This window comes from Ceratotherium simum, chromosome 8, assembly GCF_057802395.1.
Source record: "Ceratotherium simum simum isolate JZ-2026a chromosome 8, ASM5780239v1, whole genome shotgun sequence".
Classification (NCBI taxonomy): Eukaryota; Metazoa; Chordata; class Mammalia; order Perissodactyla; family Rhinocerotidae; genus Ceratotherium; species Ceratotherium simum.
In genome coordinates this window covers 55,381,400-55,395,735 of record NC_141907.1, presented here as the reverse complement: position 1 = coordinate 55,395,735, position 14,336 = coordinate 55,381,400, and the positions used below count along the sequence as shown (strand labels likewise).

General features: G+C 33.7%; 1 pseudogene; it reads left to right on the top strand.

The window, feature by feature from the left end:
- The window catches only part of LOC101400121 (UDP-glucuronosyltransferase 2B31-like), a 75,225-nt pseudogene that overhangs the window by 26,139 nt on the left and 34,750 nt on the right, over positions 1–14,336 (top strand).

The following is a 14,336-nucleotide window of genomic DNA, read 5'->3' as shown; positions in this document are numbered from 1 at the left end:
CAGTAAACCTCCCTCTGGGAACACAGGTCTTAACATCATAGCTGCATGACAGAGAAAGCACAGAGAAAATGTACACTGCGTATATAATAAACACCATAAATTCTGCACATATAATAAAGACAAAATAATTTCTACCACTTGAATCTGAAAACTACATATAGCTTTAAATTACAAAGAATTTTGTACAATTTATAGGATGATATTCCGCATGAAGGAAAGCAAGAATCTAATGTTTTAAACTGATATAATACCTTAAAGACATAAATAGGAAGGAAACAAGCAATCATTGGTGATCCATCTTAGAATCTTTTAAGAGATCCTTTTTGTCTACCTCCCTATTGGTGACAACATAAAACTGGTATCTTATTCAAGCGTAAGACACAATATCTCTTGATTTCAAATTGTTTAGGCTATCTATGGTAAATTTCATGGGGTCTAAAGGCTGAGATAAGATTAGTGAAAGTTCTATGCTCTCTAACCCTATTCTTGAAAGGCTTCCTCATTAACATTTTGGGAAAGTGATTGTCAGTAAGAGGGGGAGTGCGAGGAGGAGGAGAAGGACAGGGAGAAGGATGAATAGAATATAATCATCATAATTAGTAATAGTAGCTGTTGTTATTAAATTGCAAAAACAAGATTTGAATCCAATGATTGAGAATGTTTTGTTATATAAAAATTGTTAGTCCAAATGACTTATTTTTCCATTAATTATTAAATTCTCCGAAAGTTTCTGTATTTTTTTAAGAATTAAGACATTTGGCAAAGTAACTCAAGAGTTTTAAAAAATGCTTATAGAGTTTAGCTTCATAATATACACATATGAAACTATACAAAGAAAAATAATCAAGATGTGCAAAAAATATTTTAGGAAGTTATTCATAACAGTAGACATTGGAAGTAATCTAACTATCTAAAATTAACCAATTATTAAATAACTTATAAATGTGCATATCACACCATTACAATAGTTTTATTGAAGAACGCTTAATTACACTAAATCAGTTACAATACGAGGTTCAGTTGGTTACGGAGGGGCACAATAAATATAATAAATTCACATTTTCTTGTAGAATGAATAAAGATTATAAATTAGGATTACAATTTTCAAAATATATGTCACAATGTAGATTTAGCTATATGAATAGAATCAAGATCAGAATGAAAACTTACATATTTTAGCATACTGTCCTCAAGGTCCATCCATGTCATCGCAAAGGGCAGGATTTCTTTGTTTCCTATGCCTGAATAATATTTCATTATATATATATATGCCACATTTTCTTTATCCATTCATCTGTTGTTGGGCACTTAGGATGTTTCTCTTGGTTTTGTGAATAATATTGCAATAAACATGAGAGTGCATATATCTCTTTGATAACCTGTTTTCATTTCCTTTCGACCCAGAAGTTGAATTGCTGGATCATATTGTAGATCCATTTTTAATTTTTTGAGAACTTCCATATTATTTTCCTTAATAGGTGAGCCAATTTACATTCCCATGTACAGTGTACAAGAGTTCCTTTTTCTCCACATCCTTGCTGGCACTTGTCTCTTGCCTTCTTGATGATAGCTATTCTAACAGGTGTGAAGTGATCTCTTGTTGTGATTTTGATTTGCATTTCCCTGGTGATTAGTGATGTTGAGCCTCTTTCCATGTACCTGTTGGCCATTTGGACGTCTTCTTTGGAAAAAGATTTGTTTAGTTCCTCTTCCCACTTTTTAAACAGATTTTGGTTTTTTTGAATGAGTTCTTTGTATATTTTGGATATTAACCCCTTATCTGATGTAAGGTTAGCAAAAATTTTCTCCCATTCTGTAGGTTGCCTTTTCATTTGTTGATTGTTACTTTTGCTCTGCAGAAGCTTTTAAGTTTGATGTAGCCCCACTTGCTGAATTTTGCTTCTATAGCTTGTGGTTTTGGTGTCATATCAAAAAAAAAAAAAAAAACCATTGCCAAGACCAATGTCTAGGAGCATCTTCCCTGTGTTTTCTTTTAAGAGTGTATGGTATCAGGCCTTATATTTAAGTCTTTGGTCCATTTCAAATTAAGTTTTTGAGTCGTGTAAGAGAGAGGTTCAACTTTATTTTTCTGTGTATATTTATCTAGATTTCCCAACACCATTTTTTGAAGGGACTGTCCTTTCCCCATTGAGTGTTCTTGGCTTTCTTGTCGAATATTAGTTGACTGTACATATGGGGGTTTAATTCTAGACTCTGTATTCTGTTCCATTTATCTATGTGTCTATTTTTATGCCAGTACCATACTGTTTTAATTACTATAGCTTTGTAATATAGTTTGAAATCAAGAAGGGTGATGCCTCTTTGTATTTTTCCTAGAGGTAGCTTGGGCTTTTTGTAGTCATTTGTGGTTCCATACAAATTTAAAGACTGTTTACTCTATTTTTGTGAAGAATGCCATTAGGATTTTGATAAGGATTGCATTGAATCTATAGATAGCTTTGGGTAGTATAAACATTTCAACAATATTAATTCTTCCAACCCATGAACATAGGATGTCTTTCCATTTGTGTCTTCTATTTCTTTCAGTAAATTCTTGTAGTTTTCATTGTAAAGATCTTTCACTTCCTTGGTTAAATTGATTCCTAGGTATTTTATTGTTTTTGATGTTATTGTGAATTGGATAATTTTATTTCTATTTCAGATAATTGATTACAAATGTATAGAAAGGCAACTGATTTATGTATGTTGACTTTATATCCTGCAGCTTTAGCAAATTTGTTGATTAGTTCCAAAAGTTTTTTGCGTTAGTCTTTGGGATTGTCTACATACAAAATTATATCATCTTCGGATAATTAAAATTTTAATTCTTCCTTTCTGATTTGGATGCCTTCTTTTTCTTTGTCTTGCCTAGTTGCTCCAGCTAGGACTCCAACTACTGTATTAACTCAGAGTGGTGGGAGCGGCCATCTTTGTCTTGGAGAAAAAGCTTTCAATTTTTCACCTTTCAGTATAATGTTAGCTGTGGATTCGTCATATATGACCTTTATTTTCTTGAGGTGTGTTCCTTCTATACCCCATATGTTAAGAGTATATTTCTATACCAAGAAAGGATGTTGTATTTTGTCAAATGCTGTTTTAAAGCTATTAATAGGGCTCTGTTATTTTCATCTTTCATTCTACTGATGTGATGTGTTACATTTATGGATTTGCATATGTTGAACAATCCTTGCGTCTGAAGGATAAATCCCACTTGGTCATGGTGTATAGTCCTCTTAATGTGTTCTTGAATTTGTTTTGCTACTATCTTGTTGAGAATTTTGCATCTATCTTCATCAGGGATATTGGTCTATAGTTTTCGTTTCTTGTGTGTCCTTATCTGGCATTGGCATCAGGGTAATGCTGGCCTCATTGAATGAGTTTGGAAGTATTCCTCCTCTTCAATCTTTTGAAAGAATTCAAGAAGGATTGGCATTAATTCTTCTTTAATCTTTGGTAGAATTCACCAGCAAAGCTGTCTGTTTCTGAGGTTTTCTTTGTTGGAAGGTTTTTGATTACCAATTCAATCTCTTTATTCATTAATGGTCTGTTCAGATTTTCTATTTCTTCATGATTCAGTCTTGGTAGATTGTGTGTTTCTAGGAATTTATCCATTTCTTCTAGATTATCTAATTTGTTGGCATATAATTGTTCATAGTAGTCTCTTATGATTCTATTTATTTATGTATTATCAGTTGAATGTCTCCTCTTTCATTTCTAATTTTATTTATTTGAGTCTTCTTTTTTCTTAGTCTAGCTGAAGTTTTGTCAGTTCTGTTTATCTTTTTGAAAAGACAGAGAAAGACAAATACTGTATAATATCACTTATATGTGGAATCTAAAAAAGTCAAACTTGTAAAAACAGAAAGTAACATGGTGGTTACTAGGGGCTGAGTGGTGGGGGAATATGAGAGACATCACTTGAGGGTACAAACTTGCAACTAATAGCAATAGGCCCTAGAGAGCTTATGCACAGTACAGTGACTGTATAACACAGCAATACTGTGGTATAATCATCAAACTTGATAAGCGACTTGATATTAATTATTCCAACAAAAAAAAGAAATGATAGTTGTGTAATGTGATAGAGGTGCTATCACTACAATGGCAATCATATTACAATACCAAATGTATCAAATCAATATGCTGTACACTTTAAATTACACAATATTATGGTCAAATGTATTTCAACTAAAAAAAGAGAGCATACAAATTTTTAACCAGGGAGATCCCTGATTAGAAAGTATGAGTAAATCTTATTTATTTTTTTATAATTTTTCATACTTTTGCGAATTTTCTTGCAAAAAGCTTATGTTATTTTCATAAGTATATCAGAGAAGGAGAATGACCAGTACACATCAGTGATCAATCTGTAAACAGAGTATCTTTACATATGGATTTTCCTTAAAAAATTAAAAATGAAATTACTATATGATTCCTCCATTCCACTTCTGGGTATATATCCAAAAGAATTGAAATTAGGATCCCAACAAGATATTTGCACACCCATGTTCATAGTAGCACTATCTACAAGAGCCAAGAAGTTGAAGCAATTCAAGTGGCCATCAACCGATAAAGCAATAAACAAAAATATGTAGTATACAAACAATGGAATATTAGCCTTTAAGAGGAAGGAAATTATGACACATATCATACCATGAATGAACCTTATGCTAAGTGAAATGTCAGTCACAGAAAAGCAAATGTTGTACAATTCAACATATATAAGTTATCTAACTAGCTAAATTCGTAGAAATAAAAAGTAGAATGATGATTGCCAGGGCCCAGGGAAAGGGGAAATGGAGATTTTTTAATGGACGTAGACTTACCATTTTACAAGATGAAAGAGTTCTGGAGATTGGTTGTACAATGTGAATATACTTAACACTTCTGTACTGTACACTTAGGAAAGGCTGAGATTGTAAATTTTGTTATTTTGTACTACAATTAAAAATAAAACAACTACTACTTTAATAATTCCTAATTGTGATATTTGATTTTCTCTCTTTAGTTGTTTGTAGCAATCCTTTCCATAGTGTTGCTATGCTGTTGCTCTTTTGTGATGGAGCAAATTCTTTCTTCACAGGAAATGGAAGAGTTTGCCCAGAGCTCTGGAGAAAATGGTGTTGTGGTGTTTACTCTGGGGTCAACGGTCAGTAATATGACAGAAGAAAGAGTCAGTGTGATTGCTCCAGCTCTTGGTCAGATTCCACAAAGGTAGATAAAGTACCTTATAGTGGACAACTCCTTAGCGAGTCTTTTAAACTCTGTAAAGTGTCTGATTACAAACATTTCCTGCAAGAAAGGTAAAACTATTATGACGCCTACAATTTATCTCAGATATGAGTTTACAAAGCAAACTATCCTTGGCGGGTACTAAAGTAGTACAGAAGGTGTCTTTGACTCACAATAACTTTGACATTAACAATGTAATCAAAATGAAACATATTTAAGAGGTGTAGTGGGAAGTTTTCGTATTAAAATGGTTTTGTGGGCAGCTACAAAAATCGTCAAATGCTGCCTTCTCATCTGCTCCTTTTCCTTGCAGGATTCCTGAGGGCACTGTGTACACAGTATAGATGTTATCAGAAAGGAGTTCAATTTTAACAGCCACCGTACTAGCACAATAACGTCTAGCAATATTAACATAATATGAAAGTCTGAATGCATCATGCAGTTTACACTTGCCATGTAATCCTGACATCTTTTACTTCCCCTCAATTTTGGAATAGGTCTATTCAGTGTGCTTTTCAGGGTGCTATTCAGAATAATGATGACCAAAGCTAACCAAGCTGCCTCCAGGTACTCAAGCCGGGAACGTAGATTTAGAAAAAGAGAAAAAATATAGACTTCTTCCCCTGGTTGATTAGGCCCTCCTGAAGTCTGAAGCAGGAAGATAAAAGAGAAAGGGAGGAGATGGATTCTGCTCTTAAGTTGAACTCTGTGCATTATATAATCTGGCTCCTAAGGAACTCTGCCTCTAACCTTTTAGATTAACTACTCATCCTGACTGAGGAAGGAGAAGGGAATATAAGGAGTCAAGCAGAAGGAAGCCTGGGGGGGAAAACTTTCAGATCCCTCCTTCTCCATAAAATATAGTAGTAACTTTTTTCTAATGTATAAAATATACCTGGGTCCTTTGTATATTTTGTGAACTACTTCTTAATTTTCTATCTGATATAGTATTCTCCTAATAATCTATGATAATTTTTGCTGAGAACTTAAAGTTACTTACATTCACATGGCAAATAGAATTTAAACATTGGTAAAATATAATTCAGTTTATGACCATTTCTTTGAAATCCAAAGTTGTTGTCTTATTTGGTACTGGGCATATAAACCATGTTGATTAATGCTGTCAGTGCTTTGTGTTTCATTTGTTGAAGTGTTAAGGGCTAGTTGAATAAATTTTAGCGTCATAATTTTGGAATTTTTTCAACTGCAATATTGTCATTCATAAATTATCCACAGGCTCTTCTCTAAATTTAAAGAATTTCCAAACATAGCAATGGTGATAATACTCTGGTTCTGTGTCAAAATTTACAAGTTCAAATGTTTCTTGGAGATAGTATTTAATTTGTAATATAAAAGTGGTATACTCACTTTCTATGCAGAATTAATTAATTATTAATAAATTATTAATAAGCAGAAATATTACTTTTTCACTAGTGTCTGATTGCACAGATTAGCCTTTTTGTAAAGAAAAAGTAAATGTCTAATATAATAACTTAAGGACCAAGTGAATGTAAGTAAACTCCCTTCTATAACAGTTCAAGGAAACAAACAGGTTAATATTAAATTTAGAAAATTAGAGTCAGTATATAAAATAAAGCAAAATAAATGTGTAGATTATTAGTGATTTCCCACTGTTTTTTGCACTAGAATTATGACTGCCTAAAAATTTCCTAAATATTTGAATTTGTATTCATAACCTATGTCACCCTGATTCCTCTGTGTTAGAATGTGTGAAATGCCATGATTGCATTTCATACCTGATTGAACATGAAAATAAGTGCATGTAATAGGAGTATTCCTATTGCAACAGTGTTTTAGTGGCTCTAATTACCAAGCATCCCTTGTCCTCCTTTCCTCATCCACCCTGTGGAAGGCATGTTGGTTCATCTCTTTAGAATTCTAACATGCTGTAACTTTGAAATTTGACTCATGGAATAAGGTATTTTCTTTACCCTAAGAGGTTCTATGGAGATTTGATGGTGAGAAACCAGATACCTTAGGAACCAATACTCAGCTCTGTAAGTGGATCCCCCAGAACGACCTTCTCGTTAAGACTCAGGAGAACAAATATTGAAAACATGAGTAACAGATGAGCAGAGTGACAACAGTTCAACAGGAAACAAACTTATTGAGCATATGTTATTCAAATACTCAAACATAAATCTTAAGTTCTCTATATTTGCAGTCCTAGGGGAAAAAAAGGATAAAATATAGTAGTTGGCATTTTATTATATACAGTCACATTCCTTATGACCAGAATTAAAATATCTTTATTTAGATGTAATTACTTCTTACAGCGAATTTTTCAATAACTTCCTGGACTGTTGCTCTGTCTGTGAATTCTCTCCTTACACCTATCTTTTCTCCTACTTGTAGGGATATTTGAAATGCTACTGAAAAATAACAGCTCCTCTTTTATTACCAGAAAATCTCCATTTTCTAAAGGGAAAAAATCACAATGTTTTTCACAAAGTGATAACACATTTCATGATAAAATGTAGCTTTTCTTTCCTCTGGTTGCAGTGTCACCACCATCACCTTCTTTGTTGTCTTGGCACCCTTCACATCAGACTCAACAACTTCACAACTTCTTTAAGAGAATACGTTTCCAACATCCCCCCCCCCACCATTTTTTGTACGTTATTTCTTTTATCCAGAATGTTCTTTCAGTTTGTTCCCCTCCTAACTTTGTATTCATTTTTGAAGTTCAAGTGACATACCACTTCTTTCATGTAGTCTTCACTTACCTCTCCATCAGTCTTAGGTATTTATTGCTCTGAGTTCTGAAACAATTTAAATGCAGGTGCAAGCGTATAATAATCTGTTATCTAAAAAACATTGCCTATTTCAGTGCCTTATAATGCCCATTTCTCAAACTTATATTTAATAAGTTTAATGAAATTCACTCTTTCTTAGGTCATCCAAAAGCCAAAGCCTTTATAAATCATGGTGGAACCAATGGCTTCTATGAGGCAATCTACCATGGGATCCCTATGCTGGGTATTCCTTTGAGGATCAACCTGATAATATCACTCACATGAAGACCAAGGGAGCAACTGTTAGATTGGACTTCCACACAATGTCAAGTACGGATTTGCTCAATGCATTGAAACTAGTCATTAATGATGCTTCATGAGTATACTATTGTTTTTACTCGATACTATTTCTAGAGATCTTCTCATATGAAGACCAGGAGGGCAGAAATGAGCCTTGACATGAACACGATGATGAGTACTGTTTACTCAATCCTTTGAACAGTAATTGATAACTCAGCGTTACTGTCACATTCAGTTTTTTTAGGTGGCTTTAAGGGAAAGGTTTTTCAAAGGTTCAGAATAGTGGAGAAATTTTGAAAAAGCCAATCAATAGGATGAGAAGAATCACTGAAATGGTATAGGGTTAAGAGGAAGCATTGGGAACAAAGTTGATGTAGGAAACCGTGAATGTTATAACACTACTAATCTGCAGTTATAGCTTTCTTTCAGCATGAGAACTCATCAAACGTTTTAAATTCTTCTAAAATGGTTTATTTTCAGTAAACCAGCATGACGTAATCAATCTCAAATTCCCATTTGAGACTACTCAAATTTTCTATGCTAATATTTTGAGCCCATCACTGATAAATGGCAAACAAGCAGGACTTTCAAATTTACCCAACTATAACTTTGGTTTAGTGGTAAACTAAACTAAGTAGATATTACTTACAAATGTAGGCATATTCTTAGTTGTTTTGATTGTGCTTGTTTTTGTCTTGTTTGGAAGAACTATAAAATATAAAAGTAATTGACTTTGAAGAGATATGTTGGAATATTCCTATTTAAAAGCCAAATTTTCTGGAATCTGAAATATTTCGTTTTCAAATTATTTTTACGATATACGTGAATTTCAGTTATACTATTACTATTATTATTAATATCATAATTTTTATGTATATATTTTTGCCTTTTTTCATAACAACTTTGGAAATAATATAATTTGTTTGAGAATATATTTATAATAATAGCTCAGTGGACATTTGTTTTTTAAAAGCAGTGCTATTTAATTTTAATTTTAGCACAACTATTTTTCATCGTAAATGAGCACCATGAGAAGCATATTTTCATTTTCATTTTTTTAAGGAATATATCTTTCATTTGGTAGGAATACATCTTCTTGATCCAATCATAAGTTGAGGGACACTTGCTTCCACTTCTTGGCTATAGTGAATAATGCTGCAATGAACATAGGGGTGCACGAGCCTCTTTGGACTGCTGATTTCTGGTTCACTGGATAGATTCCCAGTAGTGGGATAACTGGCTCATAGGACCTTTCTATTTTTAATTTTTTGAGGACTCTCCATTACTGTTTTCCATAGTGGCTGCACCAGTTTGCACTCCCACCAGTAGCGAATGAGGGTTCCTATTTCCTCATAACCTCTACAACATTTGGTGTTTTTTGTCTTGGTGATTATAGCCATTCTAACGGGTATAAGGTGATATCTTAGTGTAGTACTGATTTGCATTTCCCTGATGATTAGTGATGTTGAACATCTTTTCATGTGCCTATCGGCCATCTGTATATCTGCTATGGAGAATGTTTTTTTGTTCTTCTTTTGTGTGAGTTCTTTATATATTTTGGAGATTAACCCCTTGTCGGATATATAATTTGGAAATATTTTCTCCCAGCTTGTGGGTTGTCTATTCATTTTGATTCTGGTTTCATTTTCCTTGTAGAATCTCTTTATTCTGATGAAGACCCACTTGTTTATTTTTTCTTTAGTTTCCCTTGTCTGAGTAGACATGGTATCCAAAAAGATTCCTTTATAACCAATGTCAAATAGTGTATTGCCTATATTTTTTTCTAGGAGTTTTATAGTTTCAGGTCTCACCTCAGGTCTTTGATCCATTTCGAGTTAATTTTTGTGAATGGCAAAAGCAGATGGTCTACTTTCATTCTTTCACTTGTGGCTGTCCAGTTTTCTCAGCACCATTTATGGAAGAGACTTTCCTTTCTCTTTCCATTGTACAGTCTTAGCTCCTTTGTTGAAGATTAGCTGTCCACTCATGTGTGGTTTTATTTCTGGGCTTTCAATTCCGTTCCATTGATCTATGTGCCTGTTTTTGTACCATGCTGTTTTGGTTACTATAGCTTTGTAGTATGTTCTGAAGTCAGAGATTGTGATGCCTCCGGCTTTGTTCTTTTTTCTCAGGATTGCTTTAGCTATTCAGGGTGTTTTGTTGCCCCATATGAATTTTAGTATACTTTGCTCTATTTCTATGAAGAATGTCATTGGGATTCTGATTGGGATTGCATTGAATCTGTAGATTACTTTAGGTAGTATGGACATTTTAACTATGCTTATTCTTCCAATCCATGCGCATGGGATATCTTTCCATTTCTTTACATCATCATCGATTTCTTTCAATAATGTCTTATAGTTTTCATGGTATAGGTCTTTCATCTCCTTGATTAGCTTTATTCCTAGATATTTTATTCTTTTTGTTGCAATTATAAATGGATTATCTTTTTGTGTTCTCTTTCTGTCAGTTCATTACTAGCATAGCAAAATGCAACTGATTTTTGTAAGTTGATTTTTCACCCTGCAACTTTGCTGTAGTTGTTGATTATTTCTAATAGTTTTCCAATGAATTCTTTAGGGTTTTCTATATATAAAATCATGTCATCTGCAAATAGTGAGAGTTTCACTTCTTCCTTGCCTATTTGGATTACCTTTATTCCTTTTTCTTGCCTAATCGCTCTGGCTAAAACCTCCAGTACTACGTTGAATAAGAGTAGCAGGAGTGGACATCCTTGTCTTGTTCTTGTTCACAGAGGAACGGCTTTCAAACTTTCCCCATTGAATATGATGTTGGCTATGTGTTTGTCATATATGGCCTTTATTATGTTGAGAGAATTTCCTTCTTGTACCCATTTTGTGGAGAGTTTTTATCATAAATGGATGTTGGATCTTGTCAAATGCCTTCTCTGCATCTATTGAGATGATCATGTGGTTTTATTCCTCATTTTGTTAATGTGGTGTATCACATTGTTTGATTTGTGGGTGTTGAACCATCCCTGCATCCCTGGTATATATCCCACTTGGCCATGATGTATGATCTTTTTAACATATTGCTGTATTCTGTTTGCCAATATTTTGTTGAGTATTTTTGCATTTACGTTCATCAGCAACATTGGCCTGTACTTTTCCTTCTTTGTATTGTCCTCTTCTGGCTGTGGTATCAGGGTGATGTTGCCTTGTGGAATGTGTTAGGAAGTGTTCCAACTTCCTCTATTTTTTGGAATAGTTTGAGAAGGATAATAACTAAATCTTCTTTGAATGTTTGGTAAAATTCTCCAGAGAAGTCATCTGGTCCTGGACTTTTATTTTTTGTGAGGTTTTTGATTATTGTTTCAATCTCCTTACTTGTGATTCATCTATTCAGATTCTCTATTTCTTCTTGGTTCAGTTTTAGGAGGTTATATGAGTCTAAGAATTTCTCTATTTCTTCTAGATTGTCCAATTTGTTGGCATGTAGTTTTTATAGTATTCTCTTATAATCCTTTGTATTTCTGTGGTATCCGTTGTACTTTCTCCTCTTTCATTTCTAATTTTATTTGTACCTTTTCTCCTTTTTTCATAGTGAGTCTGGCTAAGGGTTTGTCAATTTTGTTTATCATCTTCTCAAAGAACCAACTCTTTGTTTCATTGATCCTTTCTACTCTGTCTTTGGTTTCAATTTCATTTATTTCTGCTCTAATTTTTATCATTTCTCTCCTTCTGCTGACTTTGGGCCCTGTTCTTCTTTTTCTAGTTCTGTTAGGCGTGGTTTAAGGTTGCTTATGTGGGATTTTTCTTGTCTGTTAAGGTGGGCCTGTATTGCTATGAGTTTCCCTCTCAGGACTGCTTTTGCTGCATCCCATACGAGTTGGTATGGTGTGTTTTCATTTTCATTTGTCTCCAGTTTTTTTTTTTACTTCTCCTCTAACTTCATTGATGATCCCTTGGTTATTCAGTAGTGTGTTGTTTAATCTCCACATCTTTGTAACTTTCCCAGTTACTTTCTTGTGGTTGATTTCTAGTTTCTTAGCATTATGGTTAGAAAAGATATTTGTTATGATTTCAATCTTATTAAATTTATAGAGATTTGCCTTGTTTCCCAACATATGATCTATCCTTGAGAATGTTCCACGTGTGCTTGAGAAGATTGTGTAGTCAGTTGTTTTTGGATGGAGTGCTGTGCAAATGTCTATTAAGTCCATCTCATCAAGTTTTTGGTTTAAGTCCACTATTTCTCTGTTGACTTTTTGTCTGGATGATCTATCCATTGATTTAAGTGGGGTATTAAGATCCCCTACTATTATTGTGTTGTTGTTAATATTCCTTTATGTTTGTTAATGGTTGCTTTGAGTACTTTGGTGCTCCTATGCTGGGTGTGTATATATTTATAATTGATATATCTTCTTGGTGGAGTGTCCCTTTTATCATTATATATTGCCTCTCCCTGTCTCTCATTATTTGTTTTATCTTAAAGTCTACTTTGTCTGATATAAGTATGGCAACACCTGCTTTCTTTTGTTTGTCATTAGCTTAGAGTATTGTCTTCCCTCCTTTCACTCTGAGCCGGTGTTTGTCTTTAGAGCTGAGATGTGGTTTCTGGAGGAAGCATATTGCTGGGTCTTGCTTTTTAATCCATTCTGCCACTCTGTGTCTTTTGATTGGAGAATTAAATCCATTTACATTTAGAGTGATTACCGATATATGAGGGCTTAATATTGTTATTTTGTCGCTTATTTTCTGGTTCTTTTGCATTTCCATTGTTTCTCCTCTCATGTGTTTCGGACTACCAATTCAGTTTGGTAGTTCTGTATGGTGACTCTTTTAGTTTTCTCTTTATTTGTCATGTGTGATTCTGTTCTGAATATTTATTTAGTGTTACCTTGAGGTTTGTATAAAAAAATCTCATGGATGAGATAGTCCATTATCTGATGACCTCTTATATCCTTAGACTAAATTGATTCAATCAATTTCCTCTTCCCTTCTAAATTATTATTGTCACAACTTATTCTATCTTGTGTACTGAGTGTGTGTTTAAAGTGATGAGGTTATATTTATTTTTGGTGTTTTCCTTCGTTTAGTCTTTGATTTTGGTATTTAAGTGTTTGCTAATCTGTTCTGATAGAGAGCTACTATTTTTCTGATTTTGTCTACCAATTTTTCTCCTTGCTCAAAGCTTTGTGTCCCCTTTCTCTTTTTTTATTTTTCAGGCATGAGGGCCTTCCTGAGCATTTATTGTAGTGGGGTTCTCATGGCCGTGAACTCACTTAGGTTTTGTTTATCTGGGAAAGTTATTATTTCTTCATCACATTTGAAGGATATTTTCACTGGATAGAGTATTCCTAGCTGAAAGGTTTTGTCTTTCAAAATTGTGAACACATCATTCCAGTGTCTCTTAGCCTGTAAAGTTTCTGTTGAGAAATCTGCTGAGAGCCTGATGGGAATTCTTTTGTACATTATTTTTTGTTTTTGTGTAGCTGCCCTTAATATTGTTTCTTTGCCATTGACTTTTGCCAGCTTTACTACTAAATGCCTTGGAGAGGTCCTTTACCAGTTGATATATTTAGGTAATCTATTGGCTTCTTTTACTGGTATTTTCAACTCCTTGCCCATATTTAGGAGGTTCTCAGCAATTATTTCCTTGAATAAGCTCTCTGTTCCGTTTTCTCTCTCTTCTCCCTCAGGAATTCCTGTAATCCTTATGCTACATTTCCTAATTGAGTAGGATATTTCTTGGAGAATTTCTTCATTTCTTTTTAGTCTTTCTTCTCTTTCTTTCTCCATCTGGAGCATATCTGTATTCTTATCCTCAATAGTGCTAATTCTTTCCTCCATATTATTAGCTCTGTTCTTTAAAGATTCTCGATTTTCCTTTATCTCCTCCATTGTGTTTTTCATCTCCAACAATACTGATTGGTTTTTCTTGATGGTTTAAATCTCTTTTGTGAAGAAATTCCTGATCTTGTTGTATTGTTTATCAGTGTTTTCTTGTAAATCGTTGAGCTTTTTTATGATGGCTATTTTGAATTCTCTATCATTTAGGTTATAAATTTCTGTGCCTTCAGGGTTG